General features: G+C 42.5%; 1 pseudogene; it reads left to right on the plus strand.

The window, feature by feature from the left end:
* Window positions 1–22,237, plus strand: part of LOC143389045 (kinetochore protein NDC80 homolog) — a 106,947-nt pseudogene that overhangs the window by 11,672 nt on the left and 73,038 nt on the right.

Raw genomic sequence — 22,237 nt, forward strand, 5'->3', positions numbered from 1 at the left:
AATATCCTCCTGACTTAATCTGGGCAGATCATATGACTTAGGAAATTTATCGATGCCATCACTATCTTCTATTTTAATGGAGTATAAGGATTCAAAATAATTTCTGATTATCTTCTGTATTTCTGAAGTGTCTGTTGTGATGTTGCCTTTTTTCATCCCGTATGCTAGTAATTTGATTTCTCTCTATTCTTCTCTTTTTTAGCATGACTAAGGGTCTGTCGATTTTATTTATTTTTTCAAAGAAACAACTTTTAGTTTTGTCAATTTTTTCAATTGTTTCTTTTGTTTTGATTTCATTAATTTCAGCTCTGATTTTAATTATTTCTTGCCTTCTACTTCTTTTGCTGTTGTTTTGCTCTTCTTTTTCTAGGATTTTGAGATGAAGTATTAGATCATTTATTTGTTGGTTTTTTTCTTTTTTTAAGGAATGAACTCCAAACAATGAATTTTCCTCTTAGAACTGCTTTGAATGTGTCCCATAGATTCCGATATGTTGTGTCTGTGTTTTCATTTATTTCTAAGAATTTTTAAATTTCCTCCATGATGTCTTCTATAACCCATTGATCATTCAGTAACCTATTGTTCATTCTCCAAATGATGCATGATTTTTCCTTACTTCTTTCATCGTTGATTTTCAGTTTCATTCCATTATGATCAGATAAAATGCATGGTATTATCTATACTCTTTTATATTGTCTAAGAGTTGCCCTGTGACATAATATATGATCTATTTTTTAGAAGGATCCATGTGCTGCTGAGAAAAAAGTGTAACTGTTTGATGTTGGGTGGTATATTCTATATATGTCTATTATGTCTAGGTTATTAATTGTGTTATTGAGTTCTATAGTTTCCTTATTCAACCTTTGTGTGGAAGATCTGTCCAGTGGTGAGACAGGTGTGTTGAAATCTCCCATGATTATTGTATGGTCGTCTATTAGACTCTTGAACTTGAGAAGAGTTTGTTTGATGAACATAGCTGCACCATTGTTTGGGGCATATATATTTAAGATTGTTATGTCTTGTTGGTGTATGGTTCCCTTGAGCAGTATGTAGTGTCCCTCTTTATTCTTTTTGATTACCTTTGGCTTGAAATCTATTTTATTTGATATGAGTATGGACACTCCTGCTTGTTTCCAAAGTCCATATGAGTGATATGATTTTTCCCAACCTTTCACCTTCAGTCAATGTATGTCTTTTTCTATCAAATGCATCTCCTGAAGGCAGCATATTGTTGGGTCTTGTTTGGTGATCCATTCTACTAGCCTGTGTCTCTTAATTGGTGAGTTTAAGCCATTAACATTTAGGGTTATTATTATTATTAATATAATTAATAACATTAGGGTTATTATTATTATTAATATTATTAATAACATTTAGGGTTATTATTGAGATATGTGTTGTTCTTTCAGCCATATTTGTTTATTTATGTTACTAAACATGGTTTGTTTTCCTCTTTGATTATCCCCCCCCCTTTACTGTACTACCTCCCGCTGTTGGTTTTCATTGATATTTTCCATTTCCTCTTCCTGTAATATTTTGCTCAGGATGTTTTGAAGAGATGGTTTTCTAGCTGCAAATTCTTTTAACTTTTTTTTATCATGGAAGGTTTTAATTTCATCTTCCATCCTGAAGCTTAATTTCGCTAGATACACAATTCTTGGTTGAAACCCATTTTCTTTCAGTGTTTGAAATATGTTACTCCAGGATCTTCGAGCTTTCAAAGTCTGTGTTGAAAGATCAGCTCTTATCCTGATTGGTTTACCCCTAAATGTAATCTGCTTCATTTCTTTTGTAGCTTTTAAAGTTCTCTCCTTATTCTGTATGTTGGGCATCTTCATTATAATGTGTCTAGGTGTGGATCTCTTATGATTTTGCACATTTGGCCTCCTGTAGGCTTCTAGGATTTGGGATTCTGTCTCATTCTTCAAGTCTGGGAAGTTTTCTCGTATTATTTCATTGAATAGATTGCTCATTTTTTTTTGGTTTGGACCTCTGTACCTTCCTGTATCCCAATGACTCTTAAGTTTGGTCTCTTTATGTTATCCCATATTTCTTGGATGTTCTGCTCATGGTTTCTTAACAGTCTTGCTGAGCTGTCTATGTTCTTTTCAAGTTGAAATACTTTGTCTTCATTGTCTGATGTTCTATCTTCTAAGTGTTCTACTCTGCTGGTAGTATTCTCAATTGAGTTTTTAAGTTGGTTTATTGCTTCCTGCATTTCTAGGATTTCTGTTTGTTTGTTTTTTATAACCTCTATCTCCCAGTATAATTGATCTTTTGCTTCTTGAATTTGTTTATGTAATTCATTGTCGAAGTGGTCGAAGTGGTCTTTCATTGTCTGATTTTGCTATCTAATGTCTTCCTTGAGACTCCAGATCATCTGAAGCATGTATATCCTGAATTCTTTATCTGATATTCCATCTGCTGCAGATATTACCTCTTCTAAAGTTCAGTTGACCTGTATTGCTTGTGGTCCTTTCTTTCCTTGTCTTTTCATACTGTTCGTGTTTCTTTCTGTTGGTGAAACTGTTGTGTTATTGATTTTTCCCCCTATATATTTATATTGCTCTTGTATTGTTGCAAAGTCTCCCTCACAGGCACGGGCGGTGGCTGTGCCCCTCCTCCAATTGGGGCAATGTGCCTATCATGCCGGCAGGCCGCTGGGCCTGTTCTTTTGGTGGTCGCAGGTCCGCCTACCTTGCAGGCACGGGCGGCAGCTCTGCCCCTCTGCAGGCCGCTGGGCCTGTTCTGCCTGTGGGTCACAGGTCCGCCTACCTTGTAGGCGCAAGCAGCGGCTCTGCCCCTCCACAGGCTGCTGGGCCTGTTCTGTCTGTCGGTTGCAGGTCTGTCTACCTAGTAGTCGCTGGTGGCAGCTCTGCCCCTCCCCCAACCGGGGCGATGGCAGGCCACTGGGCCTGTTCTGCCGGTGGGTCGCAGGTCCGCCTATCTTGCAGGTGCATGTGGCGGCTCTGCCCCTCCGCTGGTTGCTGGGCCTGACCTGCCGGTGGGTCGCAGATCAGCCTACCTTGCAGGTGCATGGGGCAGCTCTGCCCCTCGACGGGTTGCTGGGCCTCTTCTGCTGGTGGGTCGCAGGTCTGCCTACCTTGCAGGCATGGGGGTGGCTCTGCCCCTCCGTGGGTTTCTGGGCCTGTTCTGCTGGTGTGTCGCAGGTCCCCCTAACTTGCATGCCCGCGGCGGCTCTGCCCCTTTGTCAACCGGGGAGATGTGTCTTGCAGGCCGCTGGGCCTGTTCTGTCGGTGGTCACAGTTCTGCCTACCTTGCAGGCGTGTGGGGCAGCTGTGCCCCTCCACGGGTTTCTGGGCCTGACCTGCCGGTGGGTCGCAGGTCCGCCTACCTTGCAGGCATGGGCAGTGGCTCTGCCCCTCCATGGGCCACTGGACCTGTTCTGTCTGTCTGTTGCAGTTCTGTCTACCTAGCAGTCGCTGGTGGCGGCTCTGCCCCTCTCCCAACCTGATCGATGGCGGACCTCTAGGCCTGTTCTGCCGGTGGGTCGCAGGTCCACCTACCTTGCAGTCGCGTGGGGCAGCTCTGCCCCTCAATGGGTTGCTGGGCCTGACCTTTTTAAAGTCAAATTCTAATGAGGTCTCTGGGTCTGCAAGCTGCCTTGTTGGCTGGCAATGACTGGATTACACAGTAGTTGCTAAGGGTGTCTTCTGCCTTCAGGAAGATGGGGCAGGGGTGAGATGTGGGTTTCTGTTGCACCAGATGGGTGGAGATCGAGTGTTTAGACTTGATGTAAACAGGTGATAAAGGACAAGACGCGGGGAGGGTGTGAGTGCATGTGTTATCCTGCAGCTAACATTCGTTGAGCCTTCTCTACAGACAACTTGGTTCAGCCTGTCCTGAACCTAACATTCCTCTCATTTGTTTTCTAAGTGACATGGGGAAATCATAAAATCCTCTGGCTACATCCTGCTTAATGGTGGGCAGTATGGGACCTAGGAGGGGAAGTGGAAAAAATGTTCAGAGACAGATCTGGGAACACCAGGCAGCCAGAAATAACACCCAGTGGCTATAAACAGTTATTTTGGCAGGGGTAAAGTCCATAAAAGTTCCTTGAAACCACAAGTCATCAATGGCATCAAATCAGTCCTGGGAAGAGGAGATTCTTGGTATCAGCCATTGGTCCTGTCATAGGGACTCTAGGAAGTATCAGAGGTAGCTTGGTTGAATCCAGTAATGTTAAAGGTGACAGCCCAATTTCAGCCAGTGGAAGGGCAATCACCTTGTCCCATAAACTGAGAGTGGGTGGTGTAATCCTGGTGCCATATCACTTGGATGTTAAAGCACCATTGTGGTTGGGATAGAAACTTGAAAGAAATTTAATGATTAGTAAAAGAAGAACAGGATTGGTGAGAAATTTTGAGTTTGGTGGGCGTGGTGGAAGTCCATGACTGGATATTTGGAAGAGGTACCTTTTGCAAGTGGGAGACATGGTACCAGGGTAAATGTCTAAAAGCTTGGTCACCACTGGGGTAGTAAGTATGACTGTATGGGGTCCCATCCAGCGAGGTTACAATGACTGAGAATGCAGTTCCTTAAGTAAGACTGAGTCACCCAGTAGAAGAGGGTCCAATTCAATTTGTGGTTCTGCTGGGATTGAGGCAATGACTGTTGCAGGAAGGCACTGATCTGTTTGTTTCCTGAGAAGTGGGTGCTGGACCTTTCTCTGACGGAGTGGAGGTGGGATGTCTGAACCTGGGAATGATCTGCTTGATGAGGATGGAGGTGACGGTGTCACCAGTTTCTCTGGATGTAGGGAAATCTTCTACTAACCTGAAAAAGTATAAACCAAAGTAAGTAGATAGTGAAGCTTTTTGTGACTAGGCATGTGAGTGAAGCTGATCTGCCAGTCTTCCTCTGGCTGTTGGCTCCTCATCTGATGTGTGGGTAGTTTAGGTTTGATGCTTCCTTGTGGGAATGCTCTAGATCAGACAGACCAAGCAGAGTGAACCTGACAGAGATCAGATCTCATTTCTAGGAAGTGAAAGAGAGGTTGTAAAATCTGGAAAAGAGGTTATGAAGGGTGTTGGGGGGGCATAACACTCTGGAGCTAGTGTTATGCTCAAATTTGGGACCCCCCCAAAACCATCAGAGACCCAAAATTGATGCAAGCAGCAAAGAGGTGTTTATTGCAAGCTAGCTTAGTCCTCCGTGCGCACACACAGCAACTGGTGATGCTAAGAGGCCCCGAGCCCAGGGTTTGCAGCAGTTTTATACATTCTTTGGAGAAGGCATGGACCCCCACATACATCATAGCATCTTTTAGCAAATCATCACACATTGCAGGAAAATCAAATAACAACTCTAAAACATAATTAGTACATTCACTGGTGGTAACAAGTTGGGTAGAAGTGATTGGTTACAAATATTCATTTGAACTAATTGGTTTAAGCCCAAAGGGGTATTCATGCTGAATTACATGGTTTCCCAACACCATAAACTACTGGGAGGGTCATCTGGCATCCCAGGTATTTCCCTGTCTCATGCTGATTTGTGGATGCTAGGGGGTTACTATGGGTCTCCACTTAGCCTGACTGAGTCAGGGACACCTGGTGCAGCAGATCTCTCCTGTTATTTATAGATAAACCACTTACCAGGGTGGGAATTTCCTAGGAGTGCTCTGTGGGTCTTTAGAAGGACAAAGGTCATGTCCCTTCCCTGGACAGGCTTTGCTCTGAGGTAGAGGCTGGGTTTTCACTAGAAGAGTTGGTCATGAGTTGTAGGTCTCTGTCTTGGGCATCAGGGGCTGGTAGTCTCAAAGAAGTAGTTGATTGACTGGCTGGTTGGTGAATTTGTGTATCTGATCTTGCAGGAATTTCTGTAGACAATTTAACATACAGAGTTCTCTTAGGAGAAACATAAAGAGGACTAATAGGGGTCCTGTGAGGGGGAGGAGCCAAGGCCACACTTGAACATTCCCCGTGGAGCCTGTTGGCCTAGTTGCTGTCTCCTCTTTTCTAGCCGTTCCTGTCCTTCATTACTCCCAGGAATGACTGTGTTTTAGCTTAACTGTTTTTGGTAGGTGTTTAAGATCAAGATGGTCAAAATTGACTTTGTTTCTATCATTAAGAGTAGCTGAGTTCCCATAGGGGTCACTCGTGGAAGAACTTGAAAGCAGCTTCTTAGTTCTGCTAGTAATATCTGTGCTATGATGGGTCCAGGTCTTGCTTGACCATGTGGTTTTCCTTGGAAGCATCAAGGACATCTCCTGTCTCAAATGACCCTCCTATTCACAGCAAGTTAACTGATTGGCTTTTCATTTTCCAGTTGTCTCACTAATCTCCTTGATCAAGAGGTTATGTGGCCCAGAGTTGCAAAGTTCTTTAGAGAAGTTCCGTGTTCCCTAGATTCAGACTGACTCAGAGGGCAAGAGTCAAATATTGGTTTTCTTGGCCATTTTAATTTATCTTTAAGTCTTGATCTTAAAGATCCAGCAAAGTCAGTTTCACCTTAAATTAAGAGTACTGGATTTTAGCTGAAGTCAGGGCTACTTTGGAGTCATTCTGATATGTAGTAAGATGGTAGGCAGAAACTTATCTCAGGGAAGGCAAGGCTCTTTATAAATCTTAGGTAAAGTGTTCTAGTATTAAAGTTTATCTTTGTTTCTTAAATATCATTTTATAAAGTTTACATATATTGTTGCTTGATGATACATGAATACTGGCTAACAATATATGATGTTACATTTAAATTCTACCCAGTGTATTGTACTGCATATTTATCTTATTGATAACAGGCCCAGTTATAGAAAATTAAATGATATAAATAACTCTCCAATATGTTATTCTTATAAGTCTAAAATTACCATGCAACTTTAGTTTGGAGAACACCAGCTTGATATACTGTTTGGTTTTGTTGTTGTTTTTGTTTGACTTTCTATCTTAAAGACTTATATACCTGGAATACATGAACACATTTAATATACAAAAAAAGAGTAATACTACCACAATTACTATTGATGGTTTTATATTAATCAAGTTTAGCTCTTAAAGAAATAACATACTACAATATTGCAAAATAACAGTTGTTGTTTAACCACAGTTGTATAATGTTTAATTCATTCAAAATTACTTGCTCAAAAAACTTTCATATATAATCAACTTACACAGACCTTCTTTATCACTTACTGAATTCTATATAGCCAACAAAAACAGACCTTTTTTATCACTTGCTTAAACGCTCTCATTTACTTAATCACATACACTCTTATCCCAAAACACATTTTCCTTCCATTAAATCCATACTTAGAACCTTCTAATTTCTCTTTCCCATCTGTTAACTTCTTCTTTATTCACACTTTTAAAAAAATCTTTGTAAATTTCTGAACTTAGGCAAATGATTCCATTTTAATAAGTAATATTTTGTTATTTGAAGTACACAATTAATCCCATTTGTTTACAATTTCATGAAAACCTACAAAATGTTTAAGTGAATAAAAGTATACTGTTGTAGTGATGGACAAGGCAAGGTACCTAAGATAGCACTGAAGATGGGGAAACAGTTTTATTTGGTTGCATCCAGATTCAGAGGGCACCTAACAGGAAGACCTTCCAGGAATTGGACAGAGGCATGGAAAAAGCCTGTTCCAAAGAACTCACACACCCTGCTGCATCTAATTTCAGAGCAAGTCCCAGACACATCCTCAGCAGCCCCACCAGGAACCAAGGGAACCAGCCGTGAGCACCGAAGGGAGAAGGACCAGAGGCCAGGAAGGGCGCAGGCCTGCACGGGTATTGGAAGCTCATCCCACCACATCCCAGCAGTGTGACTTTGGGCAGGGTGCTGCACCTCTCTGTGCAGCCTGAGCATGGAAATGCACAAGTTAAGTGCCTGGTACACAGCAAAGTGGTGCTGCCATGGCCATCAGTGCCAAACCCGCCGCCCTGGGAAACTGAGGTTGGCCCCAGGATCTCTTCCCGAATTCCAGGACTGACTAGCCAGGGGGAATGGCCCATAGCACCTGGTGCCTCGCCCTGCACCGGGTCCCCAAATGGCAGGGACTGGGCAGCGCTGCTGCAGCCTCGGGGCATGTTGGGCTGCCTCCGAAGATGCAGGCTACCCACCACCCACCCAATCCACTCCCTTTGTGGCCTTGGTCTCTGCCGCTCTCAAACTCCTCAGCCCCCACCAGACACTACTGCAGCCTGCTGCTCACGTATTGGCCGCTCACATATTGGGCCACCACCACCAGTATCCATGAGACTTCGCTCCTCTCTGCACTCCCCACACTCACCCCAGGGACAGTGGAATGGTCTGGGTCACTGAGCCCGAGCCCCAGGTCAGGACTAGCCATTATCAGGTCCTTTTATCCATATCCCCTTCCTGGAATCCTCTCCTCCAACCCTCGTGACCTGGAAGGATTAAAACCCAGGTGATGTCATGCTTTGTTGGGGCCCTCCAAATACCCCCAGAGACCCAGATCAATGTGAGCAGCAAAGTGGCGTTTATTGTGAGCTAGCTCGGTCCTCCATGTATAGCAACTGGGAGCGCTGAGAGGCCCCAGCCCATGGGCCTCCAGCAGTTTATACACTCTTTGGGGAACGCAGTCACCCCACATCCATCACAGCATCTCTTAAAAATCATCACACACCATGGAAAATCCAACAACATCAGATTAAGTAGCGGGAAAGAATATGGAAAGTGTTCTTGGTTTGTTCAAGGGGTTGATGCAATTAAAAAATGATTGGTTAAACCATGAGGGTGTGGCAAGGGGATCATGTGCCCAGCTGCAGGGTTTCTAGTTTAGATATTGGCCACCACACCTAGGTGGGAGTATCTGGAATTTCAGATATTTCAATATCTTGGCCTATCTTCAGTGATCACCATCTGTGGCTTTTTTAGATCTGTTTCCACAGAGCTTTTCTGTGGTATTTTCCTGATTTTAGGACTATAGTAGGTCAAAGGTTAAGTTTCAGAGGAAAATGAGGTCACAAGTAGACTGAAGTTGCTTAGGTCTTTCAGTGAATCTGCAAATTAATACAAATCTGGAAATCTGTATGAAGATTAAAAAAAAAAAAACTAGAAATGAATACTGGGCCTATCCTGTGCCTGAGGGCTTAGGAGATCCTAGTTTGGAGCCCTGCTCTCTCCTTTACTATTTATTCAGGATCACTTTACAAAAGCACTCTTTCTTGAGGCTTTGACTCTCATCATCTTAACACAGTAACCCCAGGTGTTTTCTGTGACCCTGGCAGAAAAAAACAGGAATGCTGAGGGAGTATCCTGAGACTGAGGGGAAGGGGCCCAAGTGCATTCAATTAATTGTTTTCCTTGATGATTTAATGGTTCTTTTTTTTCCTTTGTTTTTTGCAGTGTTAAATTATAGAAAAAATACCAAAAATTGAAAAGCAAATGTGTTCATGAAGCCAGAATTAGACAGGCAGTCAGTACAGATAGATAACTTGAGTCAGGCAAGATCAAGAAGACTAATTTTGAGTGATTCCAACCATTTGGAGACTGTCACATATGGGAAGAATTGTAACTCTCTCAGAGTTTTGACCCTTGTCAAAAACCTCACACCTCCACCTGTAACCAAGGTAATCTGTCCCATAAATTACCCCTCTTTACAGGAAGTTTTAAGGTGGTTCATTTGTCTTTGGCTCTCTGCACTGCCCTTCCCCCTTCAGCCTACCTGGGATCCACCTTTGGGCCACCCTGCCAAGATTTCTTGGCCTAGTTCTGGGCCTAGTCAAGGATTCAGGAAGGAGAAAAATAAGAAGAAAAGGCAGGAGAACAAAGGAAGCCTAGAACCCCAATAAAGGACAGAAATACTCAATTCTTTGGACACCAGTGTTATCGTTGATTACCAGTGACACGTCCTTGCTTCTCCAGTGTTGAAGTATAACACCAGAGAAGCACGTCAATGCAAGGTCAGAGTGGAAAATAAAAGTTTATTAAAGGACAGCAGAAAAGACTTCTTCCGGAGGAAGAAGGGGACCCAAGAGGTGGTATCCGTGGAAGGGCCATGTCTTCCCCTTTTTATAGCTAAGGTCTTTTTTTAGCTTTCCTGCATTTCTGTCAGTGTTTCTGTCCTTTGTTCTGTTATCTTTCAGTGATGGAATATAGGTTGGAAGGCCTGAAGAGTAGGGCACACATGGGCCAAAGGTAGCCTTGTGAATCCAGCAAAAATAGCTGACCCGATTCCCTATAAGAGTGGAGGAATGTAAGAAAAAAGTTCTCACATCTGTTCAGAATTAACCTCTGAACTATTTAACCAAACATTGGCATATCCTGTCCTTGGATAAGGTATATCCAGCAAAGAGATGAGAAAATTGGGAGGCTATTCTTTTAAATTACATTAGGAGGGGTCTTGTTTCTGCTGCAGAGCTCAGAGGGTTCCGTCTGAGAAATCACATCACCATCAGCACACTCAAAGAAAGAATTGAGTTCTTTCTTCTGACTGGGAGTTCAGGAATTCACAGGGATAGATAGATGATATATATATATATATACAGATATATAGATAGATATATGATATATAGATATAAGGATATATAGATAGATTGGTAGATATGTAGATAGATTAAGAGATATATAGAGAGATTGATATATAGATATAGATATAGATACAGATATAGATATAGATAAAGCAAGAGGTATTTAAAAATAAAGTGCATGCATAGCAGGCTGTCTGACCTGAGCCAGGGCTATAGCAAGGATGATTATGGAATAATAAATGTTTTGTGCCACCATCACACAGAGGTTTCTAATAGTTCTTCTGCAGGGACATGACCTCTTATTTTTCCAGAGACCCTGTGTGAAGAATTCCAGAGCTGTTGAGGACATCCAAGGACATGCTGCCTGTCCCAGCCCCCACTTTGAGTGCAGAATTTCTTCTTTCTTCGCAGGATGGGGCAGAAAGAATTCTAAACAGATAAAGCTGGCCAGCAAGCATCCACTGGCAGATCAGAGTCGTTGCAAGGCCACCAGGACTTGGAGAGAACGGTTGGGATCCAGGCTTTGGAAGCTGCCAATGGACCCACCTTTTTTCCTGTTCCTCTTCTGACCACCAATAGATAGGCCCAGGTTCTATGTCCCTTTCCATGACACAGGTAGGCCCTCTTCCAGTCCCACCCAGGCTGCATGGGAGGTGTCATGAACACTAGAGAGAGTTAGAAGTCTTTCATGAGTGCCTTCTGTCACCCCAATACTGTCCTCTTCTCTTTGTGCCTCAATTTTCACATGGGTTAAAGGAGCTGGATAAGATGATCTTCAAGGCCCTATCAACTCTGCACAGAATAGTGTTTGTTCCTAAGTTTCCCTGGATTTTTTTCTTGACCTAGATTTTTTTCAAGAAGCAACTTTTCCTTCTTCTCCCAGGGAAATCTTAGCCACATGTTTCTGAACTTTTCCACACCACCTTCTCAGGACTCATTTCACTGAATCTTTGTTTGTTTTCTTAAGTTCCTGGTGGCCAGAGCTGGTAAGGTCTTGCTGGCCTGCTCCCTGGGAGACACTGATCTTATATTCCCATGTAACTTTTTCCGTGGAGCGGGGAAGAAAAAGGTGCCCCCTCTCTTTGAGCTTTGGCTCAGTCTGGGGCCCCAGGCTGGGCTCTTTCATTCAGGTTTGTTAATTTATTAAATTTTCAAAGCATCTCAGAGCCACAGAGGAGTCAGTTCAGATGAGGAAACTGAGGCTCAGTAACCATGGCTTGTGCAATCTCCCAGATTAAGAAAATGTGAAGCTGGGAATCCAACTGCATCTATTTGGCCCTAAAACCTGATTTTATCTTTTGCATCATGTAACCTCCTGGCTTTTTCTTGGAGAAGATTCCTGGGTCAAGGACAGGGTGGCCAAATAGCAGAGAAGACAGAGCACATCACGTTGCTCTGAAGACAAAAATACATCCCAGGTAAACAGGGAAGAGAAAAGGAGACACTCAAGTCTCAGAAACTGGCAATAATCCACTTGAAGCCAAGGCTCCTGGCATGTGACATCACACCCAGTCTGCTTCCCACCCAGCTTTGTCAATCTGACTCTTTAGAGAGGACTTTGTACCATATTCTACAAGAGCCCAAATGGCAGAGTGCAATGTGCCATCAGTTCCATCACAGAGGAGTTGTGGGAATTTGGATAAGTTCCTCCCATGCTCAGAAACCTTGTTTAATTTTCATGAGTATTGAGTGTGAGACTGTGCACCTATCTCAACAGATTATGGTGGGCAGCAAAACTGAACAGACTTTTCTGACTCAGATATAAAAACATATTATCATCTTTCACTCACAGAACCCACACATCTCAAGCATCACCTGTAGCAATACCTGACAGAAACTTTTGTATCTCTAGCTGTCACCAACTTTGAACAGTCCTTTAAAGCTTCATGAGTATTTCCATCCTTTCTAGTCTGAAATTCACCCAATAGACCTCTAAGTAGGCAGTACTGCTCCTGTCCATGGCTGTAGTTCACAGATTTAGAAACTAAGGCCCACCATTTATGGTTCCCAGCTTGTTGAAGTGTTGACATGGAGTTGGAGCCCTCTGTCAACACTTCTCTATCTTCTTGTCATTTTGAGAGAGCAGGCTAGTAAGGGCATCTCTACAGCCATCTGTGGTTCAGATGTGCCCAAGACCCTCCTGGGCCCTGTGTCCCTCCACAATGGCCACATGCCTGAGTTCAAAGCCAGCCTCAGGTCAGGACTGAGCATGGAGGTTAGTCCACAAGTCAGCCCTCCTGAGACCACCCACGTCCTGAGGGCTGATGGTCTTCTTTTCTTTTTTTTTTTTCTTTTTTTGTGTGTACTGGGGACTGAACCCAGGGATGCTTCACCCCTAAGCCCCATCCCCAGCCCTTTTTTGTATTTTATTTAGAGTCAGGGTCTTGCTGAGTTGCTCAGGGCCTCATTAATTTGCTGAGGCTGGCCTCCAACTTTTGAACTTCCTGCCTCAGCCTCCCAAGCTGCTGGGATGACAGAATGTGCCACCATACCCAGCTCTGAGGATGCATGGACACCTATAAATGTACCATGACCTCAAGTTGAATGGGACTCACTCCCAGAGCACTAGCCTATATAGCATTTTCCACTAAAGCACACTCCCCAGGTTCCCTTCAGTCCCAGCTGGGCACAGTCCGAGGGGGCATGACTGCTGGAAAACTGCCTGCAGAACTGGATGATTTAGAATTTGTTCTTCATGGTCATAGGATGCTGGCTTATTTTTGTGTCTTCAATTCCATTTTGAAACCAAGGTGGTTCAGACTTCTTTATAAACAGCCAGTCATGAATTCAACTTCATTAAGGTCAATTAATCCTAGATTCATTATAAATTTGCCCAGAGGAAGTTGTTAGACTTTCCCCTTTGATTGGAATTTGGGCTTTAAAGATGCTTTCAGGAGTGAAATGGAAATTTCTCTTTTCTCAGAGGGGACCTACCTTGTCAGTGATTGCCATTAACCCTGTGTGTTCCTCAGTGGGTGATACACCAACCTTAGAGCAGACTGTCAGGCCTCTAGCTGAGCTCCCTGTCACCCCCAAAACTGAGCAGATCAGCTAATGCCACACTGAATCAGAGGTGGAGGAAGTCTGATGCAGTGGCAGAATCTCATTCCAGCAGGGCACAGTGGTGCTCATCTGTCATCCATGTGGCTCAGGAGGCTGAGGCAGGAGGATGGCAAACAATTTGGAGGCAAGCCTCTATACCTTAGTAAGACAGTGACTCAAAATAAAAACACCAAAAAGAGCGAGGGATACAGAACAATGGTAGAGCATCCCTGGGTTCCCTCCCTAGGACCACAATCAATGAGGAAACCTGCCGCTGAATTTGGTTTACTAATACTAGATTTTTGTGAGAAATTTTGTGTCTATGTTCACGGGGATATTGACCTGGGTTTTTGTTTTGTTTTCTTTTTCCTTGTAGAATCATTACCTGATGCTATTACCAGGATGATGCTGGCTTCATGGGAACATATTAGAAAACACTTCTTATTTATTTATTTATTTATTTGGTTGGTAAGAGTTCGAGATGCATTTGGTTTCATTCTTTGTTTTGGCCTTGCTAAGTGGCTGAGGCTGGCATCCACCTTGCCATCCTTCTGCCTCAGCCTCCTGAGTCTCAGGGATCACAAGTGTGCGACACCATGTTCAGCCTTTTGAATAAATTTTTTATAGATGACTTTGAATTATGTTTTCAAGACTGTAAAATGGGCTGGGGAAGTGGCTCAAGCGGTAGCATGCCTGCCTGGCATGTGTGCAGCCCGGGTTCAATCTTCAGCACCACATACAAACAAAGATGTTGTGTCCGCTGATAACTAAAAAATAAATATTAAAATTCTCTCTCTCACTCGCTCTAAAAAAACAAAAAATACTGTAAATTGGCAACCTTTCCTTTCTTGCCTCTCTAGACAGCCCTGGTCCTGGCAATTGCTCAGGATCTTGGGTGTAAGGTGCCTTTCTGCCCCATGGTGGGGAGCAAAGTTTACTCCATGGAGATCAAGAAGACAGAGGTGCTGATGGAGTACTTCCACAGGGCTATCGGTGAGTGTCACGTTGGAGTGACAGATGGCTGTTACTTCTCTGGTGCTTTGAATCCTTTAATCTTAAAAATGCTTCTGTGATGTGTTGATTGGACTGCTCATGTTCTTTTGTTGCTGTTGATAAGACAGGCAAGAGCAGCCAGCCATCCCAGCAGCTTGAGAGGCTGAGGTAGGAGGATCACAAGTTGGAGGCCAGCCTCAGCAACTTAGTGATGCCCTGAGCAACTCAGTGAGACTCTGTTTCTAAATAAAATGTAAAAAGGGCTGGGTTTGGTGCTCAGTGTTCAAGGGCCCCTGGGTTCCATCTCTCGTACTCAAATAAATATTGAATAAATAAATAAAAAGGCTAAGAAGTCTACTTGGGGAGATTTTGATTTAATGCTGAAGGAAAGAAAATGCAATGGGTGGGTGCAGTATTTGGGAATGGGGAGATGTCGTGGGACCCTGTTTCACCCCCCACAGCCATCTGATTTCCTGGTGACTGGCACTGTGTCTTCCTGCAGTGCCTCTATGAGACACTGGCTCTGCCTCTTGATCTTCCCCAGCAGGTCCCTGTAAGCACTCAATTATGGGGCGCTCTCTCTCTCTCTCTCTCTCTCGACCATGACCACTGAGCCACCACCAGCCCCTGTGTGACACTAATGCTGAATTGAAGAGTTCTAATTCTGAACTGTATCCAGAAGCCAAGCTTTGTGTCACATTAAACTTAGGCTTTTTATTTTTATTTTTTGGTACTAGGAATTAAATCCAGAGGCACTTCAGCCCTGAGCGCCGTCCCCAGCTCTTTCTATATTTTATGTAGAGACAGGGTCTTGCTGAGTTGCCAAGGCTGGCCTCCAACTCTCGATCCTCCTGCCTCAGCCTCCTGAGGTGCTGGGATTATACGTGTGCACAATCACACACCTGGGTTATACGTTTAAACTCTTTCTCTCTATTGTTTTTTCTTCATTTCTCCTTTTCTTTTCCCTTTTCATTTCCTATTTTTTAGGGTCTCACTATGTTTCCCAGGCAGTCCTGTAACTCCTGGGTTCAAACCATCCTCTTGCCTCACTATGGCTGAGGCAGGAGGATAGCAAGTTGGAGGCCAGCCTCAGCAACTTAGCCAGACCCTGAGCAACTCAGTGAGATGCTGTCTCTAAATAAAATATAAAAAGGGCTGGGGATGGGGCTCAGAGGTTGAGGACCCTGGAATTCCATTCCTGGTACCAAAAAGAACCAAAAAATGTGACCAATAAGATATCACAACCTTTCAAATGCCTGAATATTATTATTTTTAAGAAATTAAATTAAAAAATAAAAACCATTTTTCTGGGCTGAGACAGGGGCTCAGTGGCAGAGCACCCACCTAGCATGTGTGGGGCCCTGGGATCCATTCTCAGCACCACATAATTTTTTTTTTTAAAAAAAAAGGTATTGTGTCCATCTGCAACTAAAAAAAAATAATTACAAAAATTTTCTGTGAGACAAAAACTTGATAAAATGGCATTCACACAGATGCTTGTGTTTCAGTGTCCCAGTGGAAACTGAAATGCTTTAAAATTTGAAAAAGTATAGGTCACCAGGCACATTTGTTGGGGGTCACCCTTGGGATGTGGGAGTTGGGACACAGCAGGGGCTTTTGATGGCAGCTGGTGAGGAGAAATTTCTAGATTCTGCCACAGAATAAAAGGGCAGGCCGTGGCCTCCCCTCAGACAGGAACCTTCTGTCCCTGCACCTTTGAATTCCTACAGAGCTGCAGAGGGAGGGAGAGAAGTTCATCTGTTCCTGTCTGTGCCACTCCTTTGACGTGATAAAGGTCCCTGTCAAGGACTTAGAAACCAGACCCAGCAGATGAAACCCATGTGCTTTGTGCTGTCGTGGCCAGAGACAGCGCCTGCAGTCCCTCTCCTGGCCACCAGCTGGGCCCACTGTCCACCAGGCCTTCCCCTGTCTACTTGTCACCACTGAGAAACTTCTAGAAAAATATGAATGGCTGAGAGATAGGGATGCCTTTTTTACCCTCCTGGAGGAATTTCATGTCACTGTCCCCTCACAGTGAGTATGGGAAGGCATTCCATTTGGAGGAATTTCCTTTTTGCAGAATAGAAAAGGTTCTATTATAAAAAATCAAAGTAGGCTTAAAAGCCCAGAATTTCCCAAGCTTGACAGAGTTTTCTGGTACCTTCATGTTGTCTGGGAAATTTCTCTTTTTTTCTTCCAGGGATTGAACCCAGAGGCCCTCAAACCCTGAGCCCTATCCCAACCTTATTTTGCATTTTATTTAGAGACAGAATCTCCCTGAGTTGCTCAGGGCCTCAGTGTTGTTGAGGCTACCCTCTAACCCATGATCCTTCAGCCTCAGCCTCCGGAGCTGCTAGGACTCGAGGTGTTCGCACCTGCACCCGGCTTTGTTTGGGAAGTTTGTCTTGGGGTTCAGGAGCTGGGAATTTGGTTCATCAAACACAGAATGTGGCTTCTCTTTTGTGTGTTTTCCTAAAGCCTCTTTTATAGGCTCTTAGATGGATCCCAGGCAGAGAAGAGCTGGCCCTTAGCTTCCTGTCTTGACTCTTCTTGTCCTGGTTGGTTGTCTAGAGAAGGCAAGTGATGGCGTGATTAGATAACACCCCCCTTGAACAGTGGGAAGTGGCCTGAGTGTCTGATCCGGTGTCTGTGTGTCTCTAACTTTGGGACATTTCCATATCAGCTCACAGGGAGCCTGATGGTCACCTGCCAGAAGAAGTCCTGCCCATTTGTCAGGAGAGAAGCGACCCTCATTTCTTCTTCTTCTTTTTCTTCTTCTTCTTCTTCTTTTTTTTTTTTTTTTTTTTGAGGAGGGGCACTAGGGATTGAACCCAGGGCACCTAACTGCAGAGCCACCTCCCAGCCCTGTTTTGAATTTATTTGGAGACAGGGCCTCACTGAGTTGCTCAAGGCCTCACTGAGTTGCTGAGACTGGCATTCAGCTTTCCATCCTCCTGCCTCCCGAGCTGGGATGACAGGTGTGGGTAACGCTCCCTGTAGTGTTGCTCTCCACCCATGATGGTGTCTCCAGGTTGAACTGTAAGGTGACAGAATGGAAATCAATGAAATTGAAACAAAAAAAAAACCATGGAAAAAAATGACAAAACTAAAAGTTGGTTCTTCAAAAATAATAAAAATAATAATAAGATTGACAGACCCTTAGCCATGCTAAAAAAGAGAACGAGAGAGAGAACTAAAAGTACTAACATACGGGATAAAAAAGGCGATATCACAACAGACACTACAGAAATACAGAAGATAATTTGAAATTATTTTGAAACCCTATATTCCAATAAAATAGAAGATAGTGAAGATATCAATAAATTTCTTAAGTCATATGATTTGCCCAGATTGAGTCAGGAAGATACACACAATTTAAACAGACCAAAAACAAAGGAGGAAATAGAAGAAGCCATCAAAAGACTTCCAACCAAGAAAAGCCTGGGACCAGATGGGTATACAGTGGAGTTTTACAAAACCTTTAAAGAAGAGTTTATACCAATACTTTTCAACTTATTTCAAGAAATAGAAAAAGAAGGAGCTCATCCAAATTCATTCAATGATGCCAACATCACCCTGATCCGGAAACCAGACAAAGACACTTCAAAGAAAGAACTACAGACCAATATCTCTAATGAACCTAGATGCAACAATCCTCAAAAAAATTCTGGCGAATCGGATACAAAAGCATATCAAAAAAATTGTACATCATGATCAAGTAGGCTGGTTCAATATACAGAAATCAATAAACGTTATTCACCACATCAATAGACTTAAAGATAAGAACCATATGATCATCTCGATAGATGCAGAAAAGGCATTCGACAAAGTACAGCATCCCTTTATGTTCAAAACACTAGAAAAACTAGGGATAACAGTAACTTACCTCAACATTGTAAAAGCTATCTTGCTAAGCTTCAGGCTAGCATATTTCTAAATGGAGAAAAACTGAAGGAATTCCCTCTAAAATGTGGAACAAGAGAGGATGACCTCTGTCACCACTTCTATTCAATTTATTTCTCAAAATACTGGCCAGAGCAATTAGACAAACAAAAGAAATTAAAGCCATAAAGATAGGGAAAGAAGAACTTCAATTATCACTATTTGTGGAAGACATGATATTATACCTAGCAGACCCAAAAAGGTCTACAAAGAAACTAATAGAGCTAATAAATGAATTCAGCAAAGTGGCAGAATATGAATCAACACGCATAAATCAAAGGCATTTCTGTATATCAGCGACAAATTATCTGAAATGGAAATGAGAAAAACCACCCCATTCATAATATCCTCAGAAAAAAAATAAAATATTTGGGAATCAACCTAACAAAATAGGTGAAAGATTTATACAATGAAAACTACAGAACCCTAAAGAGAGAAATAGAAGAAGATCTTAGAAGATGGAAAAATATATCCTGTTCATAGATAGGCAGAACTAACATCATCAAAATGGCGATATTACCAAAAGTTCTCTATAGGTTTAATGCAATGCCAATCAAAATCCCAATGGCATTTTTTTGTAGAAATAGATAAAGCAATCATGAAATTCATATAGAAAAATAAAAGATGCAGAATAGCAAAAGCAATTATAAGCAGGAAGTGTGAATCAGGAGGTATAGTGATACCAGATTTCAAACTGTACTATGGAGCAATAGTAACAAAAACAGCATGGTACTGGTACCAAAAGAGGTGGGTTGACCAATGGGTACAGAATAGAGGACACAAAGACCAATCCACAAAATTACAACTATCTTGTATTTGATAAAGGGGCTAAAAACATGTAATGGAGGAAGGATAGCAACTTCAACAAATGGTGCTGGGAAAACTGGAAATCCATATGCAACAAAATGAAACTGAATCCCTTTCTCTCGCCATGTACAAAATTTAACTCAAAATGGATCAAGGAGCTTGATATCAAATCGGAGACTCTGCATCTGATAGAAGAAAAAGTTGACTCCGATCTACATATTGTGGGGTCAGGCTCCAAATTCCTTAATAGGACACCCATAGCACAAGAGTTAAAAACAAGAATAAACAAATGGGACTTACTCAAACTAAAAAGTTTTTTCTCAGCAAGAGAAACAATAAGAGAGGTATATATGGAGCCTATATCCTGGTTACAAATTTTTACTTCTCACATTTCAGATAGAGCCCTAATATCCAGAGTATACAAAGAACTTAAAAAATGAAACAATAAGAAAACAAATAACCCAATCAAAAAATGGGCCAAAGACCTGAACAGACACTTCTCAGAGGAGAACATATAATCAATCAACAAGTACATGAAAAAATGCTCACCATCTCTAGCAGTCAGAGAAGTGCAAATCAAAATCACCCTAAGATACCATCTCACTCCAGTAAGATTGGCAGCCATTATGAAGTCAAACACCAACAAGTGTTGGCAAGGATGTGGGGAAAGGAGTACTCTTGTAAATTTCTGGTGGGAATGCAAATTCGTGTGGCCAATTTGGAAAGCAGTATGGAGATTCCTGGGAAAGCTGGGAATGGAACCACCATTTGACTCAGCTATTGCCCTTCTTGGACTATTCCCTGAAGACCTTAAAAGAGCATATTATAGGGATACTGTTCCATCGATGTTCATAGCAGCACAATTCACAATAGCTAGACTGTGAAACCAACCTAGATGTCCTTCAATAGATTAATGGATAAAAAAATGTGGCATTTATACACAATGGAGTATTAGTCAGCACTAAAAAATGACAAAATCATGGCATTTTCAGGGAAATGGATGGCATTAGAGCAGATTATGCTAAGTGAAGCTAGCCAATCCCTAAAAACAAATGCCAAATGTCTTCTTTGATATAGAAGAGCAACTAAGAACAGAGCAGGGAGGAAGAGCATGAGAAAAAGATTAACATTAAACAGGGATGAGAGGTGGGAGGGAAAGGGATAGAGAAGGGAAATTGCATGGAAATGGAAAGAGACCCTCATTGTTATACAAAATTACATATAAGAGGATGTGAGAAGAAAGGGAAAAAGAAAAAAAAGACAAAGGAGAGAAACGAATTACAGTAGATGGGGTAGAGAGAGAAGATGGGAGGGAAGGGGAGGGGGGATAGTAGAGGATTGGAAAGGTAGCAGAATACAACAGTCAGTAGTACGGCAATATGTAAAAACATGGATGTCTAACAGATGTGATTCTTCCATCTGTATACAGGGTAAAAATGGGAGTTTATAACCCTCTTGAATCAAATGTATGAAATATGATATATCAAGGGTGTTGTAATGTTTTGAACAACCAATAATAAAAATAAAATAAAATAAATAAATAAAAGCAAAATTACTTTGAGACATTGGTTTATAAGTAAAATGTATGTGCACTTCTAGTTTTATTTTCAGGAACTGCCAAATTGCTCTCCAAAGTGGCTGTATCATGCATACACTACTCAGTAGTTTATTCATTTTGCATTTCTCTGATGGGTGGGAATTGTGACTAATTGCTGTTTCCATCTGCATCCCCAAGATTACTAGTCAAGAAGCCTGGGTGAAACTCTCTCCTCTGTGACACACTGGGGAGCTGGTCTCGCTATAAAGTGATGACAGAGTTATTAGCATCCCTGTCTTGGCAGGAGCTCAGATCATGGCAGGATTGCATACCAGCTCTCATAGGATCAAAGAGATGCCAAAGTAAGATCACCAGCCTGCAAAAGGTCCTGTATGGTGTACCACATCTAACAGGCCTTTTGATGATGTAAAGCAAAACTTGCCTCCCATGCAGGGTATAGAGTGAAGTGCAGCCTGAATGCCACCATCTACCAGAGTCACATTTTAAAAGAGGAAGTTTCTGGTCAGAGGAGAAAGCCACATGCCTCACTGAAGTAAAAGACTGAAACAGGCCTCTCCTTTATTTAGGAGTCGTGGAATACTCCTTTAAGCAATTCTCATGTTCCCCTTTATTCCTGCCCTCCTTATAGTATCCTGAAACCGCCCTCTTTGGCCTAGCAAGCTACGGTGAAGGAAGAAATGAAGGAGAAATCAAAGAAAAACAGCTGGGAAATTGGCTAATGCAACACCTTGCAACATTTTTCTGCTGCATCTTTTATCTTATAGGATGATAAAACAATGCCAAAGGCCATAGTCCAGCATACGATGCCTCTGTGGTCTTCCTTTTCTTTCCCCATTCTCTGGGTCAGCTCAGGATTTGGCCCTATCTGACCTAATCTGCCTTTCTCTGTCTCTGTCACACCACCATCACCATAACCTGTTCCTAATCATTTCTTTCAATTCATCAGTTCATCCCTTAGGAGCGAGATAACCCACCTGAGGAAACAGAGTCAGGCTACAGACTCAAGCCTCAGTTCTTTTCCACCCCAAACCTGCCTTTACATCCAGGAGTCCTGTTCCTTTTTTGGTGTCAGCTTATCCACCTAATTGCTGATCTCCTCTAAAGGATGAGGATGAACTAGAGAAAAATCCCTGGAGAACTTCCCATTCATTCATCAACCACAGCAGTTGGTGCAATCCACAAGGACCCAGGCTAGGTCTTTGAGACACAAACAAACACACACACAAAGAATAAAGAAAGACACAGGTTGCACCAGAGAAGCCATATAGAAAGAAAAAAAAATCAAGAAAATATTCCTATCATTTGTGTAAATGCCTGTGATTCATTGGTCAAGTAAGAATGTCATAATAATTGAAAAGTATTATTCTAGAAAGGAAGAAGAGGGTCTATCAGTTCAGGAGGAAAAAAAAACAGAAAATCACAGGAGAGGGGCTAC

Source organism: Callospermophilus lateralis, unplaced genomic scaffold (genome assembly GCF_048772815.1).
Source record: "Callospermophilus lateralis isolate mCalLat2 unplaced genomic scaffold, mCalLat2.hap1 Scaffold_43, whole genome shotgun sequence".
Taxonomy (NCBI): domain Eukaryota; kingdom Metazoa; phylum Chordata; class Mammalia; order Rodentia; family Sciuridae; genus Callospermophilus; species Callospermophilus lateralis.